The 16,445-nt window shown below is 43.6% G+C and overlaps 1 protein-coding gene across 2 annotated transcripts in view; it reads right to left on the reverse strand.

The window, feature by feature from the left end:
• Positions 1-16,445, reverse strand: part of rab27b (RAB27B, member RAS oncogene family) — a 117,315-nt gene that overhangs the window by 75,049 nt on the left and 25,821 nt on the right. Inside the window, exon 1 of one of the 2 annotated variants that reach the window (XM_059989711.1) lies at positions 10,020-10,155. The exons of the other annotated variant lie outside the window; for it this stretch is intronic. The gene's annotated coding sequence lies outside the window, so the exon portion shown is untranslated. Of the gene's footprint in view, positions 1-10,019; positions 10,156-16,445 lie in introns of those variants that run through there. 2 annotated transcript variants of the gene reach the window in all.

Raw genomic sequence — 16,445 nt, forward strand, 5'->3', positions numbered from 1 at the left:
GTGCAAAGGGTTTTGGGAGTCCTTGTGCAGGATTCCTTGAAGGTTAATTTGCATGTTGAGTCTGTGGTGAGGAAGGCAAATGCAATGTTAACATTCATTTCAATAGGATTAGAATATAAAAGCAGGGATGTAATGTTTAGACTTTATAAAGCACTGGTGAGGACTCACTTGGAGTATTGTGAGCAGCTTTGAGCCCTTTATCTAGGAAAGGATATGATGACACTGGAGAGGGTTCAAAGGAGGTTCACAAAAATGATTCCAGGATTAAATAGCTTGTCATATGAAGAGTGCTTGATGGCTCTGGTCCGATATGACGTACAGTGGACTGAAAAGCTTGAGCATGTAGATTGAGCATTAAGAAAGAGGCTGTGCTGGAGCTTTTGGAAAGCATTAAGTTGGATAAGTCACCTGGACTGGATGAGATGTACCCCAGCCCACTGTGGGAAGCGAGGGAGGAGATTGCTGAGCCTCTGGCGATGACCTTTGCATCAGCAATGGGGATGGGGGAGGTTCCAAAGGATTGGAGGGTTGCGGATGTTGTTCCATTATTCAAGAAAGGGAGTAGATATAGCCCTGGAAATTATAGACCAGTGAGTCTTATGTCAGTGGTTGGTAAGTTGATGGAGAAGATCCTGAGAGGCAGGATTTATGAACATTTGGAGAGGCATAATATGATTAGGAATAGTCAGCATAGCTTTGTCAAAGGCAGGTCATGCCTAATGAGCCTGATTGAATTTTTTGAGGATGTAACTAAACACATTGATGAAGGAAGAGCAGTAGATGAAGTGTATATGGATTTCAGCAAGGTATTTGATGTACCCAATGCAAGGCTTATTGAGAAAGTAAGGAGGCATGAGATCCAAGGGAACATTGCTTTGTGGATCCAGAACTGGCTTGCCCACAGAAGGCAAAGAGTTGTTGTAATACGGGTCATATCCTGCACGGGGGTCAGTGACCAATGGTGTGCCTCAAGGAACCGTCTTGGGACCTCTACTCTTTGTGATTTTTATAAATGAGCTGGAAGAAATCCTACCACTAACCAACAGACATGATACTTAGCCAGAGAGTGGTGAATCTGTGGAATTCTTTGCCACAAGTCTTTATGTATATTGATTGGTCTAATGTATTGATTCTTGATTGGTTAGGACACGAAGGGATACGGGTAGAAGGCTGACCGGAAAACTTGATCGGCCATGGTGAAATGGAGGAGCAGGCTCAAAGGGCCAAGTGGCCTGATTCTTCTCCTACGGTCTTGTATTTCATATGCAAAATATGCCAAATATTCCTATTCATAAATTCTGCACTCACAGATAATGGCTTTAATTAATGAGCCGACAAGGCTTCTGTGTGGGAAAATGCCATTACTGCAGATCAGGGTTTCCTAACTTTTTTTTAATACCATGGATGCTTATCATTAACTGAGGGGACTGTGGATCCCAGGCTGGGAACCCCTGGTGCAGAGGGACAAAGATAATGTTAATGCTACAGCTCTATAAAAGGCTGGTCAGACCACACTTGGAACATTGTGTGCAGCTTAGTCACACCATTATAGGATGGATGTAGAGGAGATTTACCAGGTGGCTGCCTAGATTATTACGATTGGTTGAGTGAGCTAGAGCTTTTCTGTTTTTAGCCAAAGGTGGGTGAGAGGCAACTTGATAGAAGTGCACAAGATAAGAAACAGATTGGGCGGACAGCCAAAGACTCTTTCTCAGGGTGGATATGGCTATTATCAGGGGACATAATTTTAAGGTGATTGAAAGAAAGCAAAGGTGGGAGGTCAGCAATAAGTTTTTTACCCAGACAGCGGTCAGTGCTTGGAGTACAATTTTAAGGGTGATGGTAGAGACAGATACCATCTGCCTCTACAAATCTCTGGTGAGACCGCACCTCATTATAGGAAGGATGTGGCAGCTATGGAGAGGGTGCAGAGCAGATTTACCAGGATGTTGCCTGGTTTGGAGAACAAGTCATATGAAGCAAGGTTAGCAGAGCTGGGACTTTTCTCTTTGGAGCGTAGAAGAATGAGAGGGGACTTGATAGAGGTCTACAAGATTATGAGAGGCATAGATAGGGTGGATAGTCAGTACCTGTTTCCCAGGGCATCAATAGCAAACACCAGAGGGCATATGTACAAAATTAAGGGAGGGAAGTTTAGGGGATACATCTGGGGTAAGTTTTTTACACAGAGGGTTTTGAGTGCCTGGAATGACTTGCCAGGGATGGTGGCGGAGGCTAAAACATTAGGGGTATTTAACTGCCTCTTGGACAGGCACATGGATGAAAGAAAAATAGAGGGCTATGGGGTAGTGTGAGTTTAGTACTTTTTTTTAAGGATTATATGGATCAGCACAACATGGAGGGCTGAAGGGCCTGTACTGTGCTGTAGTGTTCTATGGTTCTATACATTAGGGACATTTAAGAGACTCTCAGATAGACTCGTGGGTGACAGGAAAATGGAGGGTTGTGTCAGAGGGAAGGGTTAGATTGATCTTACAGTTTCTATAGATCATAATCTATACATGTGGAAACTTTTATAGCTGCAAAGTTGAGAGGAGTTTGACTGATTGCATCATTGGCTCGGTATGGAAACACCAATGCACAAGAATGGGAAAGCTTACAAAATGTGTTGGATGCAGCCTCATCCATCACAGGTAAAGCCCCCCACCCCTCCATCACTGAGTACATTTCCCAGGAACACTGCCACAAGAATGCAGCATCCACCGTAAACAAAATGATGGTGCAAGAAAATGAATGTTAGGGTTGTATATGCTGGCATATGCATACTTAGATAATAAATTAACTTTGAAATTTAAACACCCTGCAAGGGTTGGCGGTACAGAAAGATACATTAGGGACGTTTAAGAATCTCATTGATTCACACTTGGATGAAAGCAAAATGGAGGGCTATGTGTGATGGCAGGGTTAGATTGATCTTGGAATAGTTTCTAACTTTTATTTAAGTAAATTACAAAATACATTATAGAGGCCCGTAATTATTTGTGATCTGGTTTGGCACATTTTAGAGGCTGTACATTGTGTACATTGAGTAAACAGTCGACGTTTCAGTCACAGACCCTTCATCAGGACTGTAAAGGGAGGGGAAAGGAGGCAGAATGAGGTGAGAGAAGGGAAGGAGTACAAGCCTGAAGGTGATAGGTGAGACCAGGTAAGGGGGAAGGTGGGGGCTGAAGTAAAAAGCTAGGAGGAGATAGGTGGAGAAGGTAAAGGGCTGAAGAAGAAGGAATCTGATTGGAGAAGAGAGTGTATCACGAGAGAAAGGGAAAGAGGAGGAGCATCAGAGGGAGGTGATGGCCAGTTGAGGAGAAGTGAAGGGGTAAGAGGTGAGCCAGAATGGGGAATGGAAAAAGAGAGAAGGGAGAGGTAGGATAGATGTTGCAAGGAAGAAATGGTGAAACCCTCAGCTCTGAGAAGTGTTGCTTGGAGCTGCGGCCTGACTGGGCCTGACTGGGCTGGTGAGTGCGATTCATTACTGGGGACAGGCAGTGCCTTCCTCATGTGTTGGCAGACTGCCCAGATCAGACAACCACTCCTATCACTAACCACTAGACATGATAGAAATAGCTGCCTTTCCCTTCTATGCATCTATTCACAGTTCGAGCAGAACCAAATGGCAAGACACCACCTACCCTGACAGACTCCGGGGCACCTAAATCTATAGTCACCATCATAAACCTAAGATCAGTCTTCCAGAGGGTGAATCCACAGAAAGTGTTGTGAAATTTGGTGTAATGCAGCAGCAGTACATTGCAATACATAATAATAAAAACTATAAATTAAAATAAGTTTATGTATAGTACTGTGCAAAAAGTCTTAGCGTATATACATAGCTAGCGTGTCTAAGGCTTTTGCACAGTTCAGTAACTTCTTTTATTTCACTGTAACTGCTGCCGCAAAAAAAAACAAATTTCGTGATACGTGTGAGTGATGATAAACCTGATTCTGATACGGGTCTCTATTGTGGACTGAGAGTTGGAAGGGGACAGGAAGAGGGGAGAAGCACTAGAGAGGCCTTTTGCAATGATCAAAAAATTAGTTGTTTGGAATCAAATTACCTCGCCTGGTGTCTCAGGGCTGAGTGTATCTGCTCCCATGCCATCCACCACCCCTGGCACTCCTCCTCTGCCACCTGTCCCACACCCCTCCCGTGGCACTCCACCCTCACCATTTCCAACATCCTTTGCTCCCGCCAGATTTACAAACTCGCTCGTTGCTCCATGTTGACAAATACAGTTCAGTGCAGAAGTCTTAGGCACTCTAGTTATATATATAAGGCTTTTGCACAGTACTACATATATAAAAAAATTAAATTAATTAAATCATGCAAAAAGAGAGGGAAAATATAGTGAGCTACTGTACACGGATTCTCTGTCCGTTCAGAAATCCGATGGTGGACGGGAAGAAGCTGTTCCTAAAATGTTGAATGTGTGTCTTCAGAGCTCCTGTACCTCCTCCTTGACAGTAGCAATGAGAATTGGACATGTCCTGAATGATGGGGGTCCTTAATAATGGATACCTTTTTGAGATATCACTTGATGGAAAACAAAATGAGATAACATGCCTCGGTGACTGCTGCCCAGTGGCTCTGACACCTACCATCATGAAGGTCTTTGAGAGGCTGGTCATGGCACACATCAGCTCCAGCCTCCCAGACAGCACATGGCAAATTGTGTACCAGAGAAACAGGTCTATTGTGAATACCATCTCCCTGGCCCTACACTCATCTCTGGCATATCAGGACAGTAAAGTCATCTATGTCGGACTACTGTTCATTGACTACATTACTGTGATTCCAAGCAATGTCATCACCTAACTCCAGACCCTGAAAGTTAATGCCTCCTTCTACAACTAAATGTTTGCCTTCCTGACCACTGACCACACTCAGAAATGTTAGCCAACAACATCTCTGCAAGATTATTCCCAACACTGGCACTGCACAAGGTTGTGAGCTCAGCCCCCTAGCTCTATGCTCTGTACACGCATGACTGTGTGGCCAGATTCTGCTGCAACTCCATCTACTCGTTTACAGATGAGACTACTGTAGTGGGCTGAATCTCAAAGAATGATGAGTTGGTGTACAGGAAGGAGATAGAGAGCCCAGTGACATCATGTCATGACAATAATCTGTCACTCAATGTCAACAAAGCAAAAGAGATGGTCATTGACATCTGGAGGAGAGGAAGTGCACATGCTTTTGTCTATATCAACTGTGTTGAGGTTAAGAGTGTCAAGAATTTCATTTTCTAGGTGTGAATAATTGCACCAACAGCATGTCCAGGTTCAACTACATTGCCAAGAAAGCTCACCAACACCTCTCCTTCCTCAGGATACTAACGGAATTCACCACGTCCCTGTCTACCTTTACCGATTTTATCAGGGCACCTCAGAAAGTAGAATGTCTGGATGCATAATGGCTTGTACGGCGACTGCTCTGCATGTGGCCACAAGGAATTGCAGAGAGTTGTGGACGCATCCTCCTGTCTATTGACTCTGACTATATTTCTTGCCCTCAGTAAAGCAGCTAGTGTGTTCGAAGACCCACTCTGGACATTCTCTCCTATTGGAAAAAGATACAAAAGCCTGAAAGCATACACCAGGCTCCAGGACAGCTTCATAGCATTGTTATCAGACCCTTGAACAGACCTCATGTATGACAAGGCCTCACAAGACCCTTGCCCTCACAATAAACCTCATTATGATGTTGCACTCTGCATGGCACTTTTTTGGTTTCTAATAATACAAACCGAACTAGGTTCATCGCAACAGCTCACCAACAGAATCGCTGAAATGTGAATGGACAACGTGGTAGCTTAGCGGTAGTGCGACACTATTACAGAGGCTGTTGGAGTTCAGAGTTCAATCCCGGTGTCTCCTGTAAACACGTTTGTATGTTCCTGCCTTGGTGTGTGGGTTTCCTCCGGCTGCTCTGGTTTCCTCCCACAGTCCAAAGACATACGGGTTAGTAGTTCAATTGGCCATTGTAACTTGTCCTGTGATTAGGCTTGGGTTGAGCTGGGGGGTTGCTCGCTGGCATCGCTTGAAGGTCTGGAAAGCTCTGTTGTGCGCCGTGTCTTTGAACAAAATAAATAAAAATAAACTATACGGAAGCCAACCCTCCTGCCCAGCAAATTTGCACCAGCCATTAACCGGAATTGGTTTATTATTGTCATATGTTCTGAGATGGTGCAAAGCTTGTCTTGAAGTACAGACCATACTTTCTATGAAATAAGAAACAGACAGAGCTTTTGGAATTCGACCCCTCTCTGGTAACTTAAGCCCCTATTCACTGATCTGTGTGCTTCTTCTGTTTAAGTCCATCACCTTCACTGGGGCAAAGGCTGCTGACAGCAGCTCACCACAGTCCTCCATCTTGGGCCAGTAGAAGGTTGATTGGCCCTGTGGCTTCCGTTTTCACCACATGACTACATACATCTTCCAGGCGAAGATCCTTCTTCTCTCAGGGAAGGAGGTCTTTGGTCTTCTGTTGATGTTTCTTTAGCTCTGGGTTTTAATAGGATGAGATGCTAGCCGCATGCTTGACTCTCATGCTTTTGCAGCCAGACTTGGACCCATCCATAGCAGAGTTTGATCTGTGCACTACTGGTCCTTAAAGCTGGTGCGAGCTCCTGCCTCTCCTGACACGTCCATCGTGCAGTCACCCCAACAGTGAATTACCAAGACAGTGGGGAGAGGTTACTGTGAGGCCTGGGACAAGCACTGAAATGTGATTGCCCACTGTTGCACCTTCATGGGCAATGCCGGAGACTGACAGAGCCAGAGTGCCCAGGAACTGTGGTCTGGGCTATCTTCCAGAAGCAGCGACACTCAGCTTTCACCAGTGGCTCCAAATTGCTGTCTGCATGCAACAATTGCCACATCCTGGTACACCGCATTGTCAGGTGGGCTAAACCAGGTGAGGGTAGCCAGTGAACCTCATACCCCAGTAACAGAGACGCATGCCTCTTCTCTGGCATTTCAGATTTCCAGCAACAGTGGTGTGCTTTTCAATTTCCCAAAAACAGCTTACTGACACTTTAATTACAAGGGTAAAATTTGCAGTATACGAAGCCTGCAGTAAAGTGATGCCATTTAAAAGAACTTTGGGCATGAATATGGATAGGAAAGGTTTATAAGGTTTATAGGGATCTGGGTTAAACATAGGCAAATGGGCAACACACACAAAATGCTGCTGGAACTCAGTGGGTCAGGCTGCATCTATGGAAAGGAATAAGGGTCCTTAGCAACGATCCTTCCCAACTGCCCAACAATCTTTTTGACCCTCTATCATCAGGCAGGAGGTCCCGGAGCATTAGGACAAGAACTGTTAGGATGGGAAACAGCTTCTTCCCCCAGGCCATGAGACGACTGAACTCCCTGCCAGCACCCAGGTCTCATCACATACGAAGCGCCAGTGGCATTACCTGTATACTGTTTACTTATTAAGTAGTATTGTATATGTGCCTTATTATTTGTTAATTTATCTGTGGTAATATTACTTTATGCGTATTGTATGCAAGTTATATGTACTTGTGCTCCTTGATCTGGAGGAACGATGTTTTTGGTGGTATACGTGTGTATGGATGAATGACAATAATGTGAACTTGAATAAGCAGCCTATGTTTCGGGCCGAGACCCTTCATCAGGGCAATGTGACTAGCTTAGGTAGGCAACTTGTTCAGCATAGATGGGCCAAAGGGCCTGTTTTCTAAGCTGTATATGTGCCTGACTCTAAATGCTGTCAACAGCATATCACTGTTAACCATATAACAAATACAGCATGGAAACAGGCCATCTCTGTCCTTCTAGTCCGCGCCAAACTGTTCTTTTGAAGATTAATGCATTTTTGGCATTGAATAAGGAAGCATCAAACTGCATTAAATCTGGTTTGGCAACTCTTGTGTGCTTACACTAAAAAATGTCCCACCCTTCTATCATGTACATTCCATCTGATACTTAACAATAAAACAGAAAGTCATTAAAGAGTAATCTCTCAGCTGATTGTCACATACACTGCAGGAACAGTGCACATTTCTCTGAAACTTAGATTTGCACATGATTGTTGGAGAGAATTTATTCTGGCTGCTTCCAGATAATCCGTAGCATCTATCACTTTTATTCAGAAGGTCCCTGATACAAAACTAAATGACCAGAACTATGAGACACATTTGTAAAGAGCTTTTTTGAAACAACCCACACAGTTTTTCAATAGACTTAGAGTAAAATTTTCAGGATATTGATAGTTGATTGAAAGCATAACAATCCCACTACTTCCTCAGGAGGCTAAAGAAATTTGGTATGACCCTTACCAATTTTTACCAATGCACCATAAAAACATCCCATCTGCATGCTTGGTGTACTCTGCTGTACCCGTGACTGAAGAAACAGGTAATCAAATGTGAATTCCCACCCCAGGTGTAAGGTCTACCTTCCCATGGAGGGCAAAATCCCTCAATGTAAGCAGAGCTTGAAATGTTTATATTCTCTCAATTGGGAAATTTTAATCTACTTATTTATTTAGCGATGCAATGCCGAGCAGGCCCTTCTGTTCCTCCCAGCAACCCACCGATTTCACCCTAGCCTCATTACAGAACAATTTACTATGACCGATTATCCTGCTGTCTCTGGAATGTGGGGAGAACCTGGAGCACCCAGAGGAAACCACTACGCTACCGTAGCGTGAGCAAAGTAACACGGGAAAGGAACCTACAACAAGAAGAGAAAGCAAAATGACAACCAACACAAGAAACTGTGTGATTTTATCACCAGTAGGTTGCACCCATACTTGTGTAAATACTCTGATTTTAAGACTGATTAGAACTTAGAACACAGAACAGTACAGCACAGTTGATCCATGATGTTGTGCTGACCTTTAACCTCTTCCAAGTTCAATTTAACCCTTCTCTCCCACATAGCCCTCCATTTTTCTATCACCCTTCTAAGGGGCATTTAAATACCCCTAACGTATCTGCCTCTGCCACCACACCCAGCAGCATTCCACGTACTCACCACTCAGTACAAAACCTACCTTTGGCTTTCCTATACCTTCCTAGAATCATCTTAAAATTATGCACTCTCAAAATGGCCATTTTCATCCTGGATAAAGTTGCTGGCTGTCCACTCTATGTTTTAGTAACAGCTTTTGCCCTGCACCATCAGATTTCTGAATGGACAATGAAACCATAAACATATTGGATTCCTTCTTCTCCCGCCCTTGCCTTTTGCCACACACCTAGCTTCACACCTTCCAGTGAGTTTCTTTTCCCTCCCCCCACCTTTTTATTCAGGCATCTTTCCCTCTCCTTCTCAGTCCTGATGAAGGGTCTCAGCCCAAAATGTTGACAATTCCTGTTCGTAGATACTGCCTGACCTGCAGTATTTTGTGTGTGTTGCTTTGAATTTCCAGCATCTGCAGATCTTCTCCTGTTTATGATTCTCTTTTTGATCTCTTCTTGCATTACTTATTTAACTTTTTACACACAGTATATAGTTCTTATTATAATTTATAGTATTGTAATTGCATTGTACTGCAATACATGATACTGTGCCAGCCTTTCAACCTATTCAAGTATCAATCTAACTTTTCTCTCTTGTGTTATGTGTTCTTCCTGAATGAATACTGTGTTTTTGCATCATTAAGTAAGCCATACACAAGTAAAGGCCTGTCAGATTTCAAAGTGCTCTGATTTAAGTTCAGATTCTTTCTAAATTGCACAGCTTTCAACTAATCATGGAAGATCACCACTTTGGGCACAGAAGAATCCACAGACACACCAACAGTACTACACATTAATCAGTAAATATCGTAAAGAGGTGTGCAAGGCTTCCTGAAGCAGCAGCTGGTTCAGTCCCTCAAGTGAAACTTTACACAGGTAGAAACAAGTCTTCCACACACAAAAAAATATTTTAACGGCCCATGTGGGTGCAAGTTCAGAGCAAGCCGGCTGTCCCAGCAGAAATATCAACAACCTTCGGGATATTTAAGATAAAGACTTACTTACCGCGTCTAGGATCACTCTTGTTCGTTTGCTTGTCACTCTGTGAGTGGGAGCAGTGGAAGAGCCCCGCCCCAGCCCGGGCAGTGTTCGCTACCTGACTGCACAAAGGGGAGGTGTGGCCAGCTGTGGCTGCAATTTGAGAAATTTTCCCAGGGCCAATTTTTTTTTTAAAAGAACAAAGGTAAATTAACCTGAGTGAAGAAAGCCAAGTTGAATATTTCTTCAAATATTTGGGCAACGTTGCCCACCCAAACCTTGCCACAATAAATTAAGAACCAAGGTGTTTAGATAAAATGTAAAGATTAGCTAATAGTCATATGTACATCAGCACATAAGGGACATTTAAGAAACACTTAGATAGGACCTTATGATATAGGAGTTAGGCCCCTTGGCTCATTAAGTCTGTTCTGCCATTTCATCATGGCTGATCTATTTTTCCCTCAGCCCCAATTTCCTGCCTTCTCTCCCATTTCCCTTCATGCCCTGACTAATCAAGAACCTATCAACCTCTGCCTTACGTATACCCAATGACTTGGCCTCCACAGCTACCACAGGCAACAAATGCCACAAAGTCACTTCTCTCTGGCTAAAGAAATTCCTCCTCATCTCCATTCTAAAAGGACACCTCCATTCTAAAAGGGAAGGGTTAGATTGATTGTAGATCAGGTTATATATTTGGTACAACATTGTGGGCTGAGGAGCCTTTACTATGCTGTAGAGTTCTGGGCACCACAGTACCGGTCAGTGCAACATTTTGACTTGCTGTTTATTTGTAGGTGAATCTTTTGCATGACAATGGTAGCATAGCAGTTAGTATGACACTATTACAGCACAGGGTGTCAGAGTTTGGAGTTCAATTCCGGTGCCATCAGTAAGGAGTTTGAATGTCCTCCCAGTGACTGCACGGCCAATGTTCCCTCTAAGGTGCGCACATTTGCGCATGCACACATCTTTTGCTATTAGCGCACAAAGGAATTTAAGCTGCGCCCAGAAGGTTGTCACCCTCTACTTCATTGGCACGTTAAGTATATTTCACCATCGTACACAATCACATTTCCTTTTTCAGTGTCTGATATGGACGGTGTTGACAACATGGAGTTTGCAATGATTTGTCTGCAGATTTTAGAACTGGTTTATTTGTTCTGTTTTTATTGAAGACATTATTGTTGTGCCGTGCGGTTGTCACTGGGCAAAAAACTGCACAGCACAATGCATTTACACACACTGGTCACTGTATATTAGAGGGATCGTAGCACATGGGTTACCTCCGGATGCTCCGGTTTCCTCCCACACTCCAAAGACGTACCAGTTAGTAGATTAATTGGTCGTTGTAAATTGTCCTGTGATTAGGCTGTTGTTAAATAGGTGGGTTGCTGAGTGTGGGGCTTATTGGGCCAGAAGGGTCTGTTCCACAGTGTATCTCTGAATAAATGAATAAGTAAATTCCATGTTCAATGTAACATCAAACCATAGAGTGAAATGTGTCATTTGCATCAATGACCAACAGAGTCCAGGGCTGTTCTGCGAGCAACCAACAAGTCTGCTCACCATGCTTCCGACACCAACGGATCATGCCTAAAACTTGCCGGCATCTGGAAAGTGGAAGAAAGTGGAGCACCAGGAGGAATGTCGCTCAGTCAGGGCGAGAACATACACGTTTTTTACTGACAGTGGTGGGAATAAACCAAGTCACTGAATTGAATTGAGTTGACTTTATTACTTACATCCTTCATATACATAGGAGTAAAAATCTTTACATTACATCTCTGTCTAAATGTGCAATTTGCAATTATAGCAATTTATAATAAACATTATGCTCAACAAGATAGTAAATATAACATAGAAATACAGTTGCATCAGCATGAATTAATCAGTCCGATGGCCTGGTGGAAGAAGCTGTCCCAGAGCCTGTTGGTCCTGGCTTTTAGATTGTGGTACTGTTTCCCAGATGGTAGCAGCTGGAACAGTTTGTGGTTGGGGTGACTCAGGTCCTCAATGATCCTTCGGGCCCTTTTTACACACCTGCCTTCGTAAATGTCCTGAACAGTGGGGAGTTCACAACTACTGATACGCTGGGCTGTCCACACCACTCTCCGCAGAGTCCTGTGATTCAGGGAAGTACAGTTCCCATACCAGGCAGTGATGCAGCCAGTCAGGATGTGACTCTGTAGAAAGTTCTTAGAACCTGGAGGGGCCATACCGAAGTTCTTCAACCATCTGAGGTGAAAGAGACACTGCTGTGCCTTTTTCACCACACAGCCAGTGTGTACAGACGATGTGAGATCCTCGCTGATGAGCATGCAGAGGAGCTTAAAGCTCTCAACCCCAGATCCATTGATGCCCTCCTGTAGTCCACAACAAGCTCCTTTGTTTTTGCAACATTGAGGGAGAGGTTGTTTTCTTGACACAACTGTCAGGGTGATGACTTCCCCTCTGGCAGTGTAATGTTTTATGCTTACTGCTACACTATATTGCTACCCTATAACTGATTAGAATTTTTATCATTGGGATCATTTAACAAAATGATTTACATTTTTGATACAACTCAGGAGCCCGCAAGACACTTGATTTCACATTCAGATTCATTTGTTTATCGTGTTTTATGTGATTTCACATATAGAGTGAAAATATAGAGTGAAAGCTGGTGTTTGCACTTACAACCAAAACAACTGAAGCATGTGCTGGGGGCTGCCGGCTAATGCTCCCACATATTCCAACACCAACATAACACACACACAATCTTCATCAGAAGAATTAAAAGTTCTGAAGACAGTTGGTGAGACGGAGTTCGTGAGAGGGAATTTGTGAGAGGGAGTTTGTGAAAGGGAGCTTGTGAAAGAGTGGGTTTTTGAGAGAGGTTGTGAGAGTTTGTGAGAGGGAGTTTGTGAGAGAGAGTTTGTGAGAGAGAGTTTCTGAGAGAGAGGTTCTGAGAGAGAATTTGCGAGGGAGAGTTTTTGGGAGAGAGATTGTGTGAGAGTTTCAGAGGAAGTTTGTAAAAGGAAGCTGAGGATCAGAGAGGGAGAGATTTCGAGAGAGATTGTGCGAGAGAGTTTGTGAGAGAAAGTTTCGGAGAGAGAATTTGTAAGGAAGAGTTTTTGGGAAAGAGTTTGTGTGAGAGTTTCAGAGGAAGTTTGTAAAAGGAAGCTGAGGATCAGAGAGGGAGAGATTTCGAGAGAGATTGTGCGAGAGAGTTTGTGAGAGAAAGTTTCGGAGAGAGAATTTGTAAGGAAGAGTTTTTGGGAAAGAGTTTGTGTGAGAGTTTCAGAGGAAGTTTATAAAAGGGAGCTGAGGGTCAATTTCTGAAGGTCAGAGAGGGAGAGATTTTGAGAGAGATTGTGCGAGGAAGTTTGTGAGAGAGTTTGTAAGGGAGATTTTGAGAGATGGAGATTGTAAGAGAGAGAGAGTTTGAAAATGAGATTTTGTGAGAGATTGTGAGAGGTGGTTTATGAGAGTGTTTAAGAGGGATTATGAGAGTCCATTTGTGAGAGAGCTAGTAAGGAAGTTTGTGAGAGATTGCTGTGAAAGATTGTAAGAGAGAATTTGTGAGAGTTTGTGAAAGAAAGTTAGTGAGAGAGGGTTTCTGAGATAGATTTTTTGAGAGAGTTTGTATGAGACAGCATATGAGAGAGAGTGTGAGGCACAATTTCTGAGAGTTAGTGAGAATTTGTGTGTGTTTGTTAGAGAGAGTTTGTGAGACAGGTTTGTGAGTCAGGATTCGTGAGATATGGTTTGTGAGAGAGAGAGTTTGCAAGAGAGTGTGAGAGACAGAGACAGTTTGTGAGACGGTGTTTGTCAGTCGTAGCTTGTGGGAGAGAGCCTGTGGGAGAGCATATGAGCGGGGGTTTGTAAGTGGGAGTTTGTGAGAGGGAATTTCTGAGAGAGAATTTGTGAGGGAGAGTTTTTGGGAGAGAGTTTGTGTGAGAGTTTGAGAGGAAGTTTGTAAATGGGAGCTTCTGAGAATTTCTGAGGGTCAGAGAGAGGCAGAGATTTTGAAAGAGTTTTTGAAAGGGTATTTGTGAGAGGGAGTTTGCGAGAGGGAGTTCGTGAGAGAGAATTTATGAGAGGGGCCTCATCAGAAGGGGCTGGTGAGCAAGAGCTTGTGAGGGAGAGTTTGCAAGAGGGAGTTTGCGAGAGCGGTTCTCGTGAGAGCGGGCTGGTGAGCGTGAGTTTCTGAGGCAGTGTGTGAGGGAGAGAACATGAGGGAGAGTGTGTGTGGGAGAGTGTCTGAGAGAGTTTGAGAGAGATTTTGAGAGAGGGTTTGTGAGAAGGAGTTTGTGAGAGTGGGCTTATGAGAGTGTTTGTGAGAGAGAGAGATGTAGTGTGAGAAAGGGATCGTGAGAATTCATTTGTGAGAGAGTTAGTGAGGGAGTTTGTGAGAGTACTGTGAGAGAATGTGGGAGAGAGAATTTGTGAGAGTTTGAGAGAAAATTAGTGAGAGAGGGTTTCTGAGATAGGTTTTCTGAGAGAGTTTGCATGAGACAGCATATGAGCGACTGTGAGATACAATTTGTGAGAGAGAATTTGTGTATGTTTGAGCAAGAGTTTGTGTGAGAGAGAGTTCGTGAGACAGGGTTTGTGAGAGAAAGAGTTTGCAAGAGAGCATTTGTGAAAGGCTGAGAGAGGTTTTGTGAGAGACGGATTGTGAGACAAAGTTTGTAAAACAGAGTGTGTGAGACGGTGTTTGTGAGACGTAGCTTGTGGGAGAGAGTGTACGAGTGGCAGGGTTTGTAAGTGGGAGTTTATGAGAGATAGTTTCTGAGAGAGGTTTTGAGAAAGAATTTGCAAGGGAGAGTCTTCGGGACAGAGTTTGTGTGAAAGTTTGTATGAGAGTTTGAGAGGAAGTTTGTAAAAGAGCTTGTGAGAATTTTTGAGAGTCAGAGAGAGACAGATTGAGGGTGTTTTTCAAAGGGTGTTTGTGAAAGGGATTTTACGAGAGGGAGTTTGTGAGAGAGTTTCTGACAGAGAATTTGCAAGGGAGAGTTTTTGGCAGAGAGTTTGTGAGAAAGTTTGTGTGAGAGTTTGAGAGGAAGTTTGTAAAAGGGAGCTTGTGTGAGAGAGATTGTGAGAGTTTCTGAGGGTCAGAGAGAGACAAATTTTGAGAGAGTTTTTGTAAGGGAGTTTGTGAGAGGGAATTTGCAAGAGGGAGTTTGTGAGAGGGAATTTGTGAGAGAGGCTCTTGTGAAGGGGCTTGTGAGAGGGGTCTTGTGAGCGGGGGCTTGTGAACGGGAGCTTGTGGGTGGGGGCTTATGACAGAGAGTGCATCAGGGAGAGTGCATGAGGGAGAGTTTATGAGAGGAAGTTTGGGAGAGGAAGCTTGTGAGAGCAGTTGTGTGTGAGGGCTTCAGAGAGTTTGAGAATCTGAGAGAGTTTCAGAATCAGAATCAGGTTTATCATCACTGGCACGTGATGTGAAATCTGTTAACTTAGCAGCAGCAGTTCAATGCAATACACAATCTAGCAGAGAAAATAAAAGATAAATAAAATTTAAAAAAACAATTAAACAAGTAAATTAATTACATAGATTGAATAGATTTTAAAAACATGCAAAAACAGAAGTACTGTATGTTAAAAAAAAGTGAGGTAGTGTCCAAAGATTCAATATCCATTTAGGAATCAGATGGCAGAGGGGAAGAAGCTGTCCCTGAGTCGCTGAGTGTGTGCCTTCAGGCTTCTGTACCTCCTACCTGATGGTGACAGTGAGAAAAGAGCATGCCCTATGTGCTGAACATATTTAATAATGAATGCTGCCTTTCTGAGACTCTACTCCCTAAAGATATCCTGGGTACTTTGTAGGCTAGTATCCAAGATGGAGTTGACTAGATTTACAAACTTCTGCAGCTTCTTTCAGTCCTGTGCAATAACCCCCTCATACCAGACAGTGATGCAGCCTGTCAGAATGCTCTTCACGGTACAACTATAGACATTCTTGAGTGTATTTGTTGACTAGCTAAATCTTCTCAATAGCCGCTGTCTTGCCTTCTTTATAACTACATCGATATGTTGGGACCAGGATAGATCCTCAGAGATCTTGACACCCAGGAACTTGAAGCTGCTCACTCTCTCCACTTCTGATCCCTCTATGAGGATTAATATGTGCTCCTTTGTCTTACCCTTCCTGAAGTCCACAATCAGCTCTTTTGTCTTACTGATGTTGAGTGTCAGGTTGTTGCTGCGACACCACCCCACTAGTTGGTATATCTCGCTCCTGTACGCCCTCTTGTCTTCATCTGAGATTCTACCAACAATGATTGTATTTATAGACGGTATTTGAGCTTGCCTAGCCACACAGTCATGGGTGAGTCATACAGAGTAGAGCAGTGGGCTAAGTACACACCCCTGAAGTGCATCAGTGTAGATCGCCAGTGAGGAGGAGATGTTGTCACCAATCCACATAGGTTGTAGTCTTCTGGTTAGGAAGTCGAGGATCCA

The sequence above is a fragment of the Hypanus sabinus genome, chromosome 14 (assembly GCF_030144855.1).
Source record: "Hypanus sabinus isolate sHypSab1 chromosome 14, sHypSab1.hap1, whole genome shotgun sequence".
Taxonomy (NCBI): Eukaryota; Metazoa; Chordata; class Chondrichthyes; order Myliobatiformes; family Dasyatidae; genus Hypanus; species Hypanus sabinus.